An 18,158-nucleotide genomic window follows, 5' to 3' on the forward strand; every position below is an offset into this window, starting at 1 on the left:
AATCTCCATTGTCTTCAGCTCAACAATATTTATGTCAAAGAAGCACATTTTGAGATGACACCTTCTGGTTTCCTTCAGTCTCCCCTTTGAAACTTTCCTTTCAGAAAGTTTTACATAGAAGAGCCAAGTTGGTAGCTTTGGAGAAATTTGGCTAGGGCTTGTGAGATAAGGGATTGGCAAAGGCAGAGAAAAACATAGATTGAAACAAACAGAAAAGAACAAATTTGAGTAAGTTATCCCGTATCTTATTGAATCAGTCTCTGAGTCCTGGGAATACGTATGGTATTTGAACAGGTGTGTTTCATTTCAGGATGTGGCCTTGCACATGGGTTCCCATCAAAGGCCTCCATATGGTGCAGGCAAATATATTTATGAAGAAGCATTTCTATGGAAATAAAAGAAAAACAAAAGATTAATAATTGGAGCCATCTACAAACTACTATCTGAGTCTGGAGGGCAGCCAGCTGAGAAGATTTCTAGATGTTAAACTCAAGCATCTTTTTTTTTTTTTTTTTCCAGACGAAGCCTCACTCTGCTGCCTACACTGGAGTGCCGTGGTGCAATCTCGGCTCACTGCAACCTCCGCCTCCTGGGTTCAAGTGATTCTCCTGCCTCAGCCTCCCAAGAAGCTGGGACCACAGGCATCTGCCACCACGCCCAGCTAATTTTTGTATTTTCTGTAGACAGAGTTTCGCCGTGTTGGCCAGGCTGGTCTCGAACTCTTGACTTCAGGTGATCCTTCCACCTCAGCCTCCTAAAGTGCTGGGATTACAGGCATGAGCCACCACGCCCGGCCTAGACTCAAGGATCTTTAGTTGAAGCAGGAGCAGGCAGTGGCGAGCTGACAAATATTTCTGGTTTGCCATTTAAATGTCGTAAAGCTTGTCTATAAATAAGCTGTTGTGATTTCTTGTAAGTTTGTATCAAGTTGTCCGGCTTCTGCTTGGAAAAGCACAGTGTTAGTTTTCATAATTTCAAGGCAGAAATAATGGAAGAAAATTTTCAAATACTAGTTTGGAAAGTCACAGCCAGACATTTGAGAAAACTAAAAGAATTCAGAATCCAGTCCAGTTTACAGGTAAATAATAAAATCTCAAAAACAATGAATATGGTTAGAATCTATTATCAGGTGCATAACAGTTTCCTATTTCTTTTTTATGAAATATAAATTTTTTCTCTGTAGTCCCCCTATTTTTACCAAAGATAATGATGGTAAGTCCAATTTATTTGCAAAGTAAGTTTGGTCTCATTAAATTTAGCTTGATCACTTACATAGTACAGCAAGAATGGTGATTGATCATATAGGCTTTTTATAAATTTGCTTTGCTGGATCTTTTTATAAGGAATCTCACATTAGACTCTTGAAAACCTCTTGCAACCAGGAAGCTAAGCTAAGGACTCACGATCAAACGTTGCCAATAATGCCTGTCAATGAGCACGAATACATGTGTTCTGGAGGTTCCTCAAAGTATCATGAGTTTCCTGGGCCCATCATGAACCAACATTGTTTACTCACTGTAAGGCCAGAAACGTTGTAAGGAAACCATGTATTCAAGGTACCAGGCCAGTTTTTTCAAGGGGCTTTTATTGGCTCCATAAAATCAGCCTTAATTTCTTAAAACTCTGTGGTCATGTCTGAAAATATGACATTCCTGGCAGCTTTGGTAATGTAATCAGTGTTTCCAATTGTTGCCTGCTACAAGAAGAATATATTTTTATTAAACTTATACAAATAACTAGATTGTCATAGAAGTAAGAATACTTCTAAATAGTTTTCAAACTTTTAGGTAGGGAGAAAAGGTAATTGTTTTAATTCTGCTCACAAAAATATACTTTACCAAATGCCACAAGCTATAGATAGCTTAAGAGAAAAGTTTTCCTTAAGTCTGGAAAATAAAATATAAAATGAATCAGCAATGTTTCAAATGAAAAATCTATTTAAAAATTATAATCCTTCATCAGTTCTGTGTTGTGCAATCAATTCTTTTGCTTGATGTTAACAATTTTATTAACTCACTTTTCCCATTAGTTTTCAAAATTCTTATCCACTCAGCGGAGTGTTCTTAAAGTTATCAGAAACTTGCTTTTAACAGTACTTATCAGAATCTTCACAATTTTCTCTGAAAAAGAAGTAATTTTGGACTGTAGCTGATTGGAAAAAAAAAATTAGATAAGAATCAAAGCTGTTGGCTGGGTGCGCGGGCTCAGGCCTGTAATCCTAGCACTTTGGGAGGCTGTGGCGGGCGGATTGCCTGAGCTCAGGAGTTTCAGACCAGCTTGGGCAACATGATGAAACCCTGTCTCTACTAAAATACAAAAAAAGCCGGGCACAGTGGCTCACACCTATAATCCCAGCACTTTGGGAGGCCAAGGTGGGCAGATCAAGAGGTCAGCAGATAGAGACCATCCTGGCTAACATCGTGAAACCCTGTCTCTACTAAAAATGCAAAAAATTATCCCGGCGTGGTGGCGGGGCCTGTAGTCCCAGCTACTAGGGAGGCTGGGGCGGGAGAATGGCGTGAACCCGGGAGGCGGAGCTTGCAGTGAACCAAGATGGCGCCACTGCACTCCAGCCTGGGCGACAGAGCGAGACTTCGTCTCAAAAAAAAAAAAAAAAAAAAAGAATCAAAGCTGCTGTCTATGGATGACAAAGACTTAGAATGACGTCTGAACTCTCATCAGATTGTTAGCAATCTTGTGAACCCAGAAAATCTGAGACAGGTCTCAGTTAATTTAGAAAGTTTATTTTGCCAAGGTTGATGATGCGTCTGTGACACAGCCTCAGGAAATCCTGACCACATGTGCCCAAGGTGGTCGGGGCACAGCTTGGTTTACACATTTTAGGGAGACACAGCAATCAATATATGGAAGAAGTACATTGGTTCGGAGACACATCAATCAACATATGGACGAAGTACATTGGTTCGGTCTGGAAAGGCGGGACAACTTGAAGCAAAGGCAGGAAGACTCCAAGCAGGGAGGGAGCTTCCCGGTTACAGGTAGGTGATATACAAATGGTTGCATTCTTTTGAGTTTCTGATTAGGCTTTCCAAAGGAGGAAATCAGCTATGCCACTATCTCAGTGTGCAGAGGGGTGACTTTGAATAGAATGGGAGGCGGGTTTGCCCTAAGCCATTTCCAGCTTGAGTTTTCCTTATTGATTTTGGGGGCCCAAGATACTTTCCTTTCACATTCCCCCTCTTTTCTTTTAAAAAACCTTTTGGAAAAAGCATTTTACAAGAAAATGAATCTCCGGTCTCAGGTTTCATCTGATCTCTCATGACTAGAACGGTTTATTCCTAGATGGGGAGGTCCCAAAAGCTCATTTTTAGCAGGTTGTGAAGTCTCATGTCCTGTGAAGAGAAAATAGTGGGAAGGGAGGGAGAAAAAGCAACAACAAACAAAAGAACAATCCTGGAAAAATCGATATAGGCCACCTTACGCTGAAGTCCATACATTAGTAGGCAGGTGTGAAAGTGGCTTTTGGATGTGAATAAGTTTCTATTATTTTCTTCTGAAATTTAAGTTGTCTGGCTTCAGTTTGGAGGGTTTAAAGAAAGCACAGCTTAGTTTTCAGTGACTCTGAATTAGGAAAAATGAAAAAGAAGAAGGAAAAAATTGAAAATGTTATTTTGAATACTTGTAGCCAAGAAAAATTATAATTCAGTCCAAACTGTAGAAAATAATAAAAATTGAAAAAGAAATTAGGCAACACTAGAATCTAATAATAGATGTACTATAGTTTTGAAACATATTTTTTTCTCTCCAATTTCCCATTTTTAACTAAAAACAAATTATGGTAGGACTGGTTGGCTTTATTATACTTGGCCTAATTATTTGTATACAGTGCAGCAAGAATAATTATTTTTTTACATAGGCCTTTACATTGGCTTTGATGGAACTTTGTTCCGTAGGAGGAATCTCAGACAAGACTTTTAAAGCCAAGCCCAGCCATGGATTTGTACCATCAAATACCTATGGGTTGGGTGAATTTCCTCTCCTCTGGAGGTTCCAAGATAAACCTGGGGCTTCAGCACCTGTCAGAAAGTGACATTCTTTACTTACCACAGATCACAAGCCCTGTACGGAGACTGTGTACACAAAATATGAGGCTAGTTTCCAATGGCTTTATTGGCTTCATAAGTCAAGTTTGATTCCTTAAAGCAAAGCACACCATTCCAGTCAAAGCCATGGTAAAATAACCAGTTTCTTCAATTGTGTCCCACTGCAAATGAAAACAGGTTCTTTTTTTTTGACAGAGTCTTGCTCTGTCACCAGGCTGGAGTGCAGTGGCACAATCTCAGCTCACTGCAACCTCTGCCTCCTGGGTTCAAGCAATTCCCCTGCCTCAGCCTCCACCCAGCTAATTTTTTTGTATTTTAGCAGAGATGGGGTTTCACCACGTTGGCCAGGAAGGTCTCGATCTCCTGACCTCGTGATCCCCCCACTTCGGCCTCCCAAAGTACTGGGATTACAGGCATGAGCCACTGCGCCTGTCCTGAAAACTGATTCTTACTGCACTTATGCAAATAACTGTATTGCCACACCTTAAGAATACTCACAAAGTTTCCAAATTCTGGAGAAATCACATAAAGAGAAACAAATATACTCCAAATTTTGTTCATAGGAGTATACCAAATTGTTAAAAGCTGCCAATAGCTCAAAAGAAAAGTTTTGAGACTCTGAAAATGAAACAAAGGATCAGCAAACATATTAAGCAAAAAGTCAAAAAGATTGGTTTAGTTCGTGCAGCAAAATCCTGTTCTGCTTGATACTCTTGAAAATTTTAGCTCTCCGTGAGTCCTGAAACCTTTCCTCTATTCTGATGTCACAATCTCCCAAGTTATCAGAAACCTGCATTTAAGAGCACCTGTTGGAGTTTTATAGCTGATTATAAAAGCACCTTGTAAAGGGGACCAAAACAAGACAACGATTGTCCACAGGTGAAAAAAAGTTTTAAGGCAGTCATAGTCAAAAGACACAATTGACAAGGAAACTTGTTACCTCTGGCACACAATAATTTTTACATAACAATTATGATTATTACTCACAATATACGCTGTTATATCAGAATTACATGAGTTTCCCATAATTTTGGAACACATACCAATAATCAACTTATGCAAATACAGCCCAAAGAAAACAAAAAATATTTCATATTTGACAATGCTTTCTATATAATTTTTATACCAAATAAGCCAAATTATGTCATTTTTGGACTTTAGGAAACTAATATCTTAAAGGATTAATTAGGTTAGAAAGAGACATAATTTATAACTTGATTTTGGAAAGTTTGTCAAATATAAAAGGTTTAAAACATTTGATATTACAAAATAAGATTACAGGTCGTTGTAAAATCATTTAACCAAAATGATAATTCAAGGATTTCAAAAAAAAGCAAAAACCTTCATTCATTGCAAGAGAAGACTTAATTCTCTAAACAAGAAGCCCTAATAAAGACAGCGTGAAGCCAATTACATTTGTTTTTCAAAATTTTGTAAACAATCTATAAAATTTAATCTTGATTATAAAACTTCCATAAGCCTTTTCTAACCTTTATAACCTTTATTAAGGGGTTGGTTGATGCTTCAAGAAAACCTTGCTAATCTGACACAGGGGTCCATATACTGGTTTTGCATCAGCGTGCCTTTGACATTAATAATTAATTTGTAGAGAAACTGAACTTACTTTATCTTTCAAAATCGACCCTTACAATCTTACGCTCCCACCTCTTTTGCAATTGTCTCTGGGTCTTGAGGAGTTGCATAGCTTTAATTTCTGGCCCTGGGTCTCAGGAATGTAGTTTGTTTTGATTGGCATCCTCTATGCGGCCTGAAGATGAGGCTTTAATTGTTGCCAGTGTTTAAGATTTAACAGGACTTGGTGTCCTTTTTAGACCCAGGAATTAAAGCCCTCTAACTCAATGTTACAAGGACTTTAAAAACATATACAGGAAGATACGTGGATATAATAACCTCAACTTTTAAAAAAAATTTATCCCCGTTTTTTTCCTAAGCAAACCAAAACTTAATAATAATATGAAAACTTGATTATATAAAAGTTTTGGGTTTTTTAAATATATAAACCCTCTTATTGTGACTCACACCGACTGCTCATCAGACTTTCTGATTTGTTTTGAATATCCCTTCTTTTTAAACAACCAGTTATTTTATTTTAGAATGAAACTTACTATACAAGATTCTTTCATATATAATATTATTTCTCTTTAAGCTTTTTTTAACCTCAAAAACAATCTCTTTATTTTGATAACTTTCTTTACATCTTTTTTATTTCCTGATTCCTTTTACCTTGTTTTATACATAACCTTTAAATAAGCTTTGAGTTAGACAAAACCTGTTCACCTTTAAAGAAAAAAATAAAAGAGACACACTTGCTTGTTTGTTTAGCAAGAATGTTTTCCTACAATATATATTTACTGGAAAATAACCAAATAATGAAATATCCCTTAATTGGTTTAATGTAACTTTATAATCTAAATTATGACCAGTTTGTCTACAAGTATTTATCCCATTATATTTACCTAATTATTTTATTTTGTTTACATAGATTCTTTATGAAAATTGTGATAGTCATGATTTAAAGTTATGAAACCACCATTGCAAAATTATAACTGAGACAGTGAAAAAAGATTTAACCTAACTGATTCCATATTGCTCTTAACCTCCAGGCTGTCCTTGTTCATTCCTGGGCTCAGGCTGAACTACCTTTGGGAGGAACTTAGTTTATAGTTTAGCTTTGAAACAAAGACGATAACAGTCCTTTTGCAAAACAAACCTCCTTATTGTCTGTGGACTAAATTGCCTAAAGCCACAGGATTAGAAGTCATGGTAACCTTACTAAATTCAAGATGGAACTATTTTCATTAAAGTCATATTGATGTCTTATTTATTAAAAATTACACAAGCAAAGATCATTCTGTTTTGGACCAGGTTTATAGTTTGGTAACCCCTATGCCAAATTTTTAGCACCTTATAGTATTTGGCAGGGATAAGTATGAAATAGTTTAATAAATGCAAACAAAAATGTATGCTGGCAATTTTTTTTTTTTTTTTTTTTTTGTGACGGAATCTCACTCCGTCTCCCAGGCTGGAGTGCAGTGGCACGATCTCGGCTCACTACAAGCTCCGCCTCCCGGGTTCACTCCATTCTCCTGCCTCAGCCTCCCGAGTAGCTGGGACTACAGGCACCTGCCACCAAGCCTGGCTAATTTTTTTGTACTTTTAGTAGAGATGGGGTTTCACCGTGTTAGCCAGGATGGTCTCGATCTCCTGACCTCGTGATCCACCTGCCTCAGCCTCCCAAAGTGCTGGGCTTACAGGCGTGAGCCACCGCGCCTGGTCTATGCTGGCAATTCTTAAGACATTTCTAATATGACTTTACCAAGTTAGCTCATGCTGGTCCCAAGCACCGATAGATTTGTCAAAGGTCAGGGGCATCTCCACTCAGAATCCCCGCAATGGTTACCAAAATGTGAACCCAGAAAATCTGAGACAAGTCTCAGTTAATTTAGAAAGTTTATTTTGCCAAGGTTAAGGATGAGCCTGTGACACAGCCTCAGGATGTCCTGACAACATGTGCCCAAGGTGGTCGAGCACAGCTTGGTTTTATACATTTTAGGGAGACGTGAGACATCAATCAATATGTGTAAGAAGTACATTGGTTTGGTCTGGAGCAAAGGCAGGAAGACTTAAAGTGAGGAAGGAGCTTCCAGGTCACAGATAGGTGACACACAAATGGTTGCATTCTTTTGAGTTTCTGATTAGCCTTTTCAAAGGCGGCAATCACATGTGCATCTATCTCATGAAGCAGAGGGGTAACTTTGAATAGAATGGGAGGTGGGTTTGCCCTAGGCCGTTCCCAGTTTGAGTTTTCCTTAGTGATTTTGGGGGCCCAAGATACTTTCCTTTCACAATTTGCTAAGAGTTTATTATAATAATGATACAATTGACCAAAAAAAAGTGGTTATTTCTGTGGCATACAATATTTTAACATAAAAATCGTAATTATGACAGATAACATTTTAATACATACATATTATGTATAAGAAATCTTACAGAATTTTGGAACACATGTTAATATACTCATACAAAGATAACTCACAACTGTTGAACATTATTTCTTGTTTGACAATTCCTCCCATGTAATTTAATATAAAAAATAAGCCTAATAAGTATATCTTTTATATTTCCTTTGGGAAGTTCCAGGGTCCTTTGGGACATCTGAAAGTTACACTAAGGTCAAAAAGACTTAATTTAGAATTTGATCTTTGGGAAATTCATCTTACAGCAAAGGTATAAAACACTTGATTAAAATATAATCACAGGTTACTATGAAATATTAGTCATTTACTTAACTGGAGTGATATTTACAGATTTCAAAAGCAAATAAAAGAATTTATAGACTTGTAGAAAAACCTTAACTCTTTCAATAGTCACTTTTCTCAAGTAATCAGAGACCTAATGAAGACAGCATGAAGCATAGGAAATTATCTTGATGAAACACAGAATTTTTCTCTCTTCTTTCTCTCCTCTCTTTTTTTAGTTTACTTAAAAGAGAAACAAGAATATTTTACTGTCTCTTATCAATTCCACATGAAAATTTTGTTTTTAAAAGGTCATGTTCTAGTTTTGCATCAGTGCACTTTTGATATTAAGATTTAATTTTTAGAAAAACTTATAAATATCATCTAAGTTTAGCCAGCTTGATATACACAAAATTTCTTTCACAAGATTTATCTTCAACAAACCTTTCACAACTTTCTAATCCATTCATTTTATCTATATCACTCCTTTTGTTATTCATTCATTCAGCAAAAACATCTAACCTCCAAACTAAGCAAAACTCTCCTTCCTCAATAAAAGCATATCATAATATCTCATGACACTGTAATTTTCTTGTATACTTTGTGTACAGAATTATTTCCTTATCTCTAGTAGTTTAAATTACATATTAGAATTTTGGCCTTATAACTTAATTTCCAGTAAAAATCCAGGAAGTAAGATATTTTGAAGTCTTATTTACCAGTATTTTATAAGTACATATTTTATAATTTCTAGAGATATAAGCTTTCTCTTAGAACAATTTTTTCATGTGGAAAAGGACATGTTTACTAACATCTCAGATATATTTGTCTTTATGTAAAATTTAAGAAACCAAAAGTAAATAAACTCATGTTCAGCAATTAATGTTTCAGTATTTTATCTTATTTGGAACTGATCTAGATCTTCAATGAGCATCTGTCATTTAACTTAGCAAAACTGTAAGGGTATAGGTAGAGACTTGAGAAACTAAGTAAGCACCTTATAAAATATAACTTTTTAAGAGTATTTTTATAAACTTTTACCTAACTTACATCTTATTTAATTCATTCTTTTTTAACAATTATGCCTGGAAAATTTATGAGACATTAGACAAAGCTAGTCCTCAAAGAAGATAATCTGTTTGATTTAAAAGTCACTTATAGGCCAGGTGCAGTGGCTCATGCCTGTAATCCCAGCACTTTGGGAGGCCAAGGCGGGTGGATCACCTGCGGTTGGGAGTTTGAGACCAGCCTGACCAACATGGAGAAACCCCATCTCTACTAAAAATACAAAATTAGCCAGGTGTGGTGGTGCATGCCTGTAATCCCAGCTACTCGAGAGGCTGAGGCAGGAGAATCGCTTGAACCTAGGAGGCAGAGGTTGTGGTGAGCCGAGATCATACCATTGCACTCCAGCCTGAGCAACAAGAGCGAAACTCCATCTCAAAAAAAAAAAGGTCACTTACTAGATAAAAGTCTAAAGGTCCTCTAAGTTCTTGTTGTCTTGAAATCACTCTACCTACCACGTTATTAATTTGGAAGCCTATTTTTCCCTGTTTTGGCCAGAAAAAAATTTAAAACTTCCAGCAAGCTTTTGAAATCAGTAACAGTTCTTCTTTCTTCTGTCTATAGGTCTGTTTAATTGTCTAGTTAGTGTAGGTGAGAAATGGCTTTCAAAGGTTATTTTCAGGGTTGGTGTTTTGTTGTTGTTGTTGTTGTTATTTTTCTTATTCATGCACTGCAGACAAAGCATTTTTAATTGTCAGATAAGCATACCTTTTCTTATTGTTTTCAGTTCAAGATTTTGGCCAAAGCAAAATAGTGGTTTAAAAAGTAGACTTGGTTAATCTGTGTTGCAGCTCTTCACTCTTGTTGTTTGGCAAGTGGGAGGGAGTGTTACAGCTCTTTTATTCCCACCATGGGCAAGTGCCAGGCTCTTATCCCATGACAAAGAAGAATAAGGCACATGGACACCAGAGAGAGTGAGGCAGAGTCAGATTTACTAAGTGATAGAAAAGCACTTAGCAGAGAGAGGACCCGAAAGCCACCCATGAGTCTGAGTTCGGGGGTTTTTATGGACTGCAATGTGAGAGGAGTGTGCTGACTGGTCTGCAAGCTGTCTTGGAGACAGCACCACTCAAAAAGAGGTATGATAGTGTAAACAGCCAATTGGAGGCAGAGGTGAAGGCTTGGCCTGGGACGTTGGCCCGGGACAAATCAGTGGCTGAAGTGATGATTCACTCTATGTAAATGAAGATTCGGATTGTTGTCAATCACAGAAAGGTAGGCGTATGTAAAATAAGTGAAAAGTAAGAGACTAAGGTGCACCAAGGAGAGAGAAATGTGTCCAAAAAGGAAGTGGAATTTGTTCATCTGGGTTCACAGAGTAGGTGTTTCCATTCAAGGATGCTGGCTCCTTCTTACCTGGGGCCTGCAGTTTGATTTTCAGGCTGTTCTTGGTTTGAAGGAGTTTTACCAGGGACCCACCCTAATTGCCTGCCTGACTGGTTTCTTCCTTTCTCCTCTCTCATGAGAGTCATCAACAGATTCAGAATAAAAGTTGTATGTCTACAGTGTATTTATTGCTGATAGATATGTCTGCTTAAATTAAACCAATAGTATTAAACTAGTATTAGTTACCAAAGATTTACCCAAGTAACATAAACTTAGAAAGCATTTGGGTTAGTTCCTATATTTTATCATCTTTAAGCATATATTTTATGTGAGTACTCATTTATGTCTTTAGCCAATTAAATAGACTATTTTAAGAGATTTTATATCATATAGACATAATGTGCAAGTATACATATACACATGTATAAATATACACAAACATACAGATAGACACAAACAAATATCTTGTAGCTTTTATTTTTAAATTTTAGTTAAGAGACAGGTATAATAGTATAAAACTTACTAGTCTATAAAAGGACAGTTAGATCCATTAGAAAGAACAGAGATGCCTCAAAATATATATTGATAGATTGATAGGTATAGCCTGAATATCAGCTTCCAATTAAACTAACTTTTGACCATAGACCTCTTTATTAAAAATATTCTTTTCAAATATTTTTATTATCAAATTTAGCTGGGGCAAACAGCAAACAATTCCGCTTCCTAGCTTCTCGTTCCCTGAAATTTGCATTTGAAAAGGGATGGTTTCTTGGTAAAACTGATTAGGAAATTTATATCTCAAAGGCACAAGGAAATACAGTTTTCACCAAGAAGGTATTTTGGGGAGGCATATTTGCCTATTAAAGGTCTAGGATAATTGCTATTCAAATTTCCTTTTTTAAAAAGTGCAAGAGAGCCCTGTTTCCTGATGCTTTTCAGTATCAGATAACATCCTGAGGTGAATAGGTGAGGTTTGGGGTTTTCTTTGAATTGCTTTAAAGCAATTAAATTTTTGTTTTTGTAAAGACTCAATTTGTAAGACAAGAATAGTTACTTTTTTTTTTTTTTTTTTTTTTTGAGATAGAGTTTTGCTCTTGTTGCCCAGGCTGGAGTGCAATGGTGCAATCTTGGCTCACTGCAACCTCTGCCTCCTGGGTTCAAGCGATTCTCCTCCTGCCTCAGCCTCCTGAGTAGCTGAGATTATAGCCATGCGCCACCACACTCGGCTAATTTTGTATTTTTACTAGAGACTGGGTTTCTCCATGTTGGTCAGGCTGGTCTTGAACCTACAACCTCAGGTGATCTGCCTGCCTCAGCCTCCCAAAATGCTGGGATTACAGGTGTGAGCCACTGCACCTGGCCTAAGAATAGGTACTTTTAATTCCCTTAAGAATTGGGTGGCAGCCTGAATGATTTTAAGGGACTGTCCCATCTATCCAACTATATTATCTTTAACTTATTTCTCTCTATCAAGGAGCAGATTTTCAACTAAGATGAAAATCAAAAGATCTTTCTGTTCCAGATATAGACTTAATTACCTTTGAAATGTTTCAATATATTTTTTTCTGAATATATCGTTCCATTTTAGCTAAGGAGACAAGGCAAAAAAAGCAAACAAAAGTTTCTGTAAGAACGAAGTTTCAAACCAAAGGTATACCTGGAAAGTGACTCAAGGCAAAATTAATACTTAAGACAAAACCAATAAGATTTAAGGCTTTAATTATCATCTCCAAAAAAAGAGCAAAAATATGCATCCCTTTCAAAATACAGACCCGCCCAAAAAACAGCCAAAAGCGAGAAAACCTTTGCCAGCCACAAATAGGGTATAACACACATTTTCCTCCAGAGACATTCTTAAGTCTCCCAACCTTCTGGCTGGCTGCCTGCATGCAAAGGCCCAATAACCTGTGTGCCTTTGGTGGATGCAAAGTCATAAAGACAATGGTCAGTAAGACAAAGAGAAAGACAAGCTCGCCATTAGGTGTAGGGGGAAGGATCACTAATGTAGGGGCCAAGGGAAGACTTCCCCCACTTATTGTAGGGACAATAAATGATTACCAGAGAGAACAAACGGATCAGGGAGCAGAGATTAACCTGTAAATGATCCTCCTTGGAAATTGAGCCTGAAAGAGGGACATTATCTTGTGAATGGGTCTGGTCAGGTGTGGTTCCATTCTTCAGTCTTCTTTTCTATAATAAATAATAAGACAACATGGAGGGGAAGGAAACACAATTGCTCCCTGTGGTCTTTATGTGTGTGGGAAAGGTCTGCCAGCATCTGTTGATCTGTAAGGGCCCGTAATTCAAAATACTGATTATACCAGGAAGCCATATTTTGGAGTAAAATTCCCTGCACTCCTTTACTAACAATAAGCCTTTATATGACTTAAAACCACAGATGCAAGTATCAGGTTCCAAAGTGGGTGCAAAAGATGCAGCCTAAAGTTTTTACCAAAGATACCCTAGGAAAGCAAAAACTCTCATTATTAACAAGGTAACGAAGGTTGAGGCAATTAAGACAAACTCCTGAGAGCTGGCATGGTGAGACAAATGTTTGGACTTCTAGCTAGCCGGCATAAGTACAACAACTTGTGATCCCCAGGCTGGCCTAAGAGACTACGAAGACTAACCTTTGAGACACAGCAGGGACCCCCTATTAGGACCCTGAGAGCCCCCCAAAAAGCATGGAAATATGGAAAGATCTTGAGTTCCTTCAAAGGAAATTCCAGGCACATAGCTAGCCCTGAGAAGTAAATAAACAACTTATTAAAGGAGATAATAGTAGCCTGAAACAATGGCCAAGGAAGCTGGGGTCAGGAGATGTTTGCTTTCCCTATGGAAACTAAGGATGACATCTTAACATATGTCCCTGAGTTGTCTTTCAGAAACCTGGACCCCCACCAGGATCCCCACAGAACAGATTCACTGGCATGTAGACCTCAAATGAGGGAGAACTGAAGGCTGAACTGTGACCACCACTCTTTGTCCCAAATGTCTTCCTCAGAGGCCTGGTGGGAGTCACACCCATGAGCTGGTTAACATTCTTTTCTGCTGATCCCTAATTTTAAAATAAAGCTTCTCTTCCTTAATCAATTGCAAATCAGAAAATGTTTGAATGTGCCCATGACTTGTAAGCCCTTGCTACAGGATTTCTCACCCTTTTAGGCCAGAACCAACGTAACCTCCATGTATTGAATTATGATTTTTTCCTGTAGCTTCTACTCCTGCCTTGAAAAATTCTTGCCTGCAAACCATTTGGGAGGCCAGAATTTGAAGATGAGCTGTCTGGTCCTGCTTGTTTGGCACCCTGAAAATAAATGCCTTCCTTTCTGCCACTGCAACCTCAGTGTGGATATCTGGTTTTACTGTGTTGGGTGAGTGGACTCCAGTTCTGTAACACCTTGCTGGTTACAAAGCCAAACTCTCAAAACATAAAGAAAAACAAAAGGAGGATATTTTCATAATTTTCCTCCTTCAGACAAACCACACAAAAGACAGAGATACGGAAAACAAAGACCTCCTGGAAGGCTAAAGATCAATAACTAGGCTGGGCACGGTGGCTCACGCCTGGAATCCCAGCACTTTGGGAGGCCGAGGCAGGGGGATCACGAGGTCAGGAGATGGAGACCATCCTGGCTAACATAGTGAAACCCCCTCTCTACTAAAAATAGAAAAAATTAGCCGGGCGTGGTGGCGGGCACCTGTAGTCCCAGCTACTCAGGAGGCTGAGGCAGGAGAATGGCGTGAACCCAGGAGGCGGAGCTTGCAGTGAGCTGAGATCGCGTCTCTGCACTCCAGCCTGGGCGACAGAGCGAGACTCTGTCTCAAAAAAAAAAAAAAAAAAAAGATCAATAACTAACAGGGGCCCAAACCAAATCCACAAGAGTCACCAATTCAAATAATTAATTATTTTTTCAAAATCATTTTTTTCTGTTGCAAATTTGAATTTAAAAAACAAAAAAATAGGAGTTTTGTTTTTTTTTTTTCCTTTCTCTCTCAGCGAGGCACTACACATAGAGATACGAGAGAGCTCACTTCGGTAAAAATTCTCTGTTTTCTGCCAGCTTCTGCCACTTCTCCCAGGATCACATCTGCAGCTGTCAGGGCAAGTGGAGTCTGCCAGAATCTCTTAGCTAGATCACCAAAATCAAGCAGAGAAAATAAAAATTTTACCTCAATCCTCCCAAGTTCACAGTTGGAACAGACTCCTGTAACACGAGACAGATTAACAAAAGAAAAACAGGTGACTTATTAACACATGCAGTGCACATCACCTGTGAGAAAAGGAACTCAAAGCAGTGATCTAGGACTTACATAAACAAAGAACAATAAGTTTTACACAAGTGACAAGACAAAGAAAAGCAGCACCAGACTTCCAAACACCAGAAACTGTGGGAAGGTAAATATATGGAAATACACTAACGAAGTAAAAATCTGCTCACAGATTCCTCTGAGCCATTTCTGAGCTGATGACAGTTGGAGTGGAGAATTTACATCCGTGTTTATGTGAGAAAACAAGGGAAGGATAGGAAAGATGTTTTCTTCCATCAATCTCTGTCCTGCTTTTAAGCAAACAGAGAGGGAAGGCAGAGACTCTTAGTTGAGAATCTAAGTTGTCTTAGAGAATCTTAGTTGTCTTCAGTTCAACAATATTTATGTCAAAGAGGCATATTTTGAGGTGACACTTTCTGGTTTCCTTCAGTTCAAAGACCAGATTTTGAAGGAAAGACATGACTGATAAAGATTATTCAGGGATTTGTTCCTCTCCCTTTAGTACAAAATAGCTATAAAATTTATGCTGTTCACAAATACTGGGGGATTTGAAGAGTTGCTGAATTTTGAGCCAAGGACATGTGTATGTATATAAACAATGACATGTATATATTTTTTCTTTTTATAAACTTGTAAATTTCTTGAAATCCAAAATAAGTTCATATAAATTTTCCCTCCAATTGTGACTTCTAAGAAATATTTATTAAATGAAAGACATTTAATAAATGTCATAACAATGACACTAACTCGTTCTCCAGACATCATTACGGTTGGCTCCTTGTCATCATTTGGCCCCCAGTGCAAATGTTCCTCCTCAGCAGTGCTATAGAAAGCAGCTCCACCTTCCCTAGGCACCCTCTACAATATCATCTATTCATTATTTAATTGTTTTCACAGTATTAATCAGAACCTGAAATGATCTTATTCAAGTATTTGGTTACTGACATGACCACTCTCCTTCATCCTGGAAGCGTTATGATAACTAAGACCTGGTATGTTTTCTTACCATTCTACTCCTAGTCCCTCAAACAGTGCCTGGTATATAATAGGTAAATACTAAATATTTTTCGAATGAAGGACCCTTCCTTACTGAATAAATAAATGGGTTCAGTAGAATCCATTTCACTCAACGGAATCCAACTGAAAACATACTCTCTAGTCAGCAAGGTTTTTAACATGCAGATTAGAAGCTCTGGGGAGGGGTTGATTGTATCTAGGAGGATGTACTTAAATTTCTTCTTTGGGCATAAGGGCTTCTGGCAAATTTTGTAGCAAATTATTATTTCTATTGGAATCCTAGTCAGATATTTCTGAGTTTTAGACCTAAGTAATAGTTTTCACATCAATTATGAAAGATAAAATTATTTCAAAAGATACTTGAATTCAAATCTAGTATATAGAGTGAATGCATTTTAAAAGTTAAAAAAATAAGAAATTAGGTTATATTTGAAAGAATCTCAGCTGAAGATTTTTGTGCTTTTATTACAAAGGAAGAGGTACCACTCTTGCCGGTTTTACATCTTGCATTTTAAAAAGTTAAGTACAGCCAGACACGGTGGCTCACACCTGTAATCCCAGCACTTTGGGAGACCAAGGCGGAAGGATCCTTTGAGCCCAGGAGTTCAAGACCAGGCTGAGCAACATGGTGACAAAATTAAAAAATAAAAATAAATAAAAATGTTAAGTAGTGATACGAGAAAGGAGCAGGAAAGTGCTGGGTTGAGAAAGATGGGGTCCCTGGTGAGAGCTTCACTCTCGAGCCTGTGCCCACGGACCCAAATGAGGACAGGCATTTCTGATTTTGTGTCCAAAAAGTTGCCCTTTGGCCCACGACACCCCCCACTCTGTGCCCATAAAAACGCAGGACCCAACAGGCACATACACAAGTGGCTGGACGTTGAGAGGAGCAGAAGAAAACACACTGGCAGACATAGCAGGCCAGTGATAATGGAACGACACAGATGCTGAGGGGAATTTGGCCAGGTCCAGTCGAAGAAGAGTCCAGTGCTGGGCAGCCTGACTCCAGGGGAAGGCCACCTTTCCACTCCACCCCCTTTCCAGCTCCCCATCCATCTCACTGAGAGCCACCTCCACCACTCAGTAAAACCCAGCACTTGTCCTCCAAGCCCACATATGATCCAATTTTTCTGATACACTAGAGCAAGAACCCGGGATATAGAAAGCCCTCTGTCCTTGCCATAAGGCAGAGGGTCTAATCGAGCTGATTAATACAAGCTTCTGTGGACAACAAAGCTGAAAGAGTACACTGTAACACGTGCCCACTGGGGCTTCGGGAGCTGTAAACACTCAACCCTAGACACTGCCATGGGGTCGGAGCCCAGAAATGCTCCCCACAACCTGCCTGCCTGCATGCTCCCCATAGGGGTTTGGGCAGCGGGGCAAGCCATGCCCCTGTCACATGTCCTGAGAGGGGGATAAGGGAACTTCTTCCGTTTTAGTAGGAAGTACTCGTCTAGCTTTCCTACCAGTTAAAAACAAAATCAAGGTCTTTTGGCTTGTGTACAAAAAATTCATCAGGATTGTAGTTATTGTAATGCTTATTAATAATCTACAATGGATCTTCAGTTCAACTCAAAGTCATGATGGACACTGTTTGGCCTCCAGCTATGATCTCAGCCTTAGTGTTGAAGAAAGCCCCTGAAATACGGGCAGACAGTGATATTCAGAGCCACATGTAAAGAGCCTTTCGGAAATCCCCTTTGCTCTGCCCTGTTTCATTCCACATACGTCTGCACCTTAGCCAGCATTGCATCTATTCTAACTAATTGGTTCTTAAAATGATACAGCAGAACAACAGATAACAATAAGAAAGTCCTGGACTGTGGGCGCTTCTATTTGTAGAGAATGGAAGACTAACTGAGCCTATCAATATTTTAGTCTCAAGAGCATTACCCCTGGACAGTATAATGCTGCTAACTTGTCTAGAGAAGTATCATTGTACGTGCTAATAGGAAGAATATGTCTAGCATCAATTATAAGTTGCAGTTCACACTGTGCAGAGTGCTCTTCAAAGCCACAATACCTTCATCCTTATACAACTGTAAATCATGATTTGATTTCAGAATAGGGTCTCTGCTTTTTTACTCACTTTGAAAAGAATCTGACACAGTGTGAAAGTGAACATTTAATAAGTACTTCCTTCTACACCTGC

Source organism: Pan troglodytes, chromosome 3 (genome assembly GCF_028858775.2).
Source record: "Pan troglodytes isolate AG18354 chromosome 3, NHGRI_mPanTro3-v2.0_pri, whole genome shotgun sequence".
Taxonomy (NCBI): Eukaryota; Metazoa; Chordata; class Mammalia; order Primates; family Hominidae; genus Pan; species Pan troglodytes.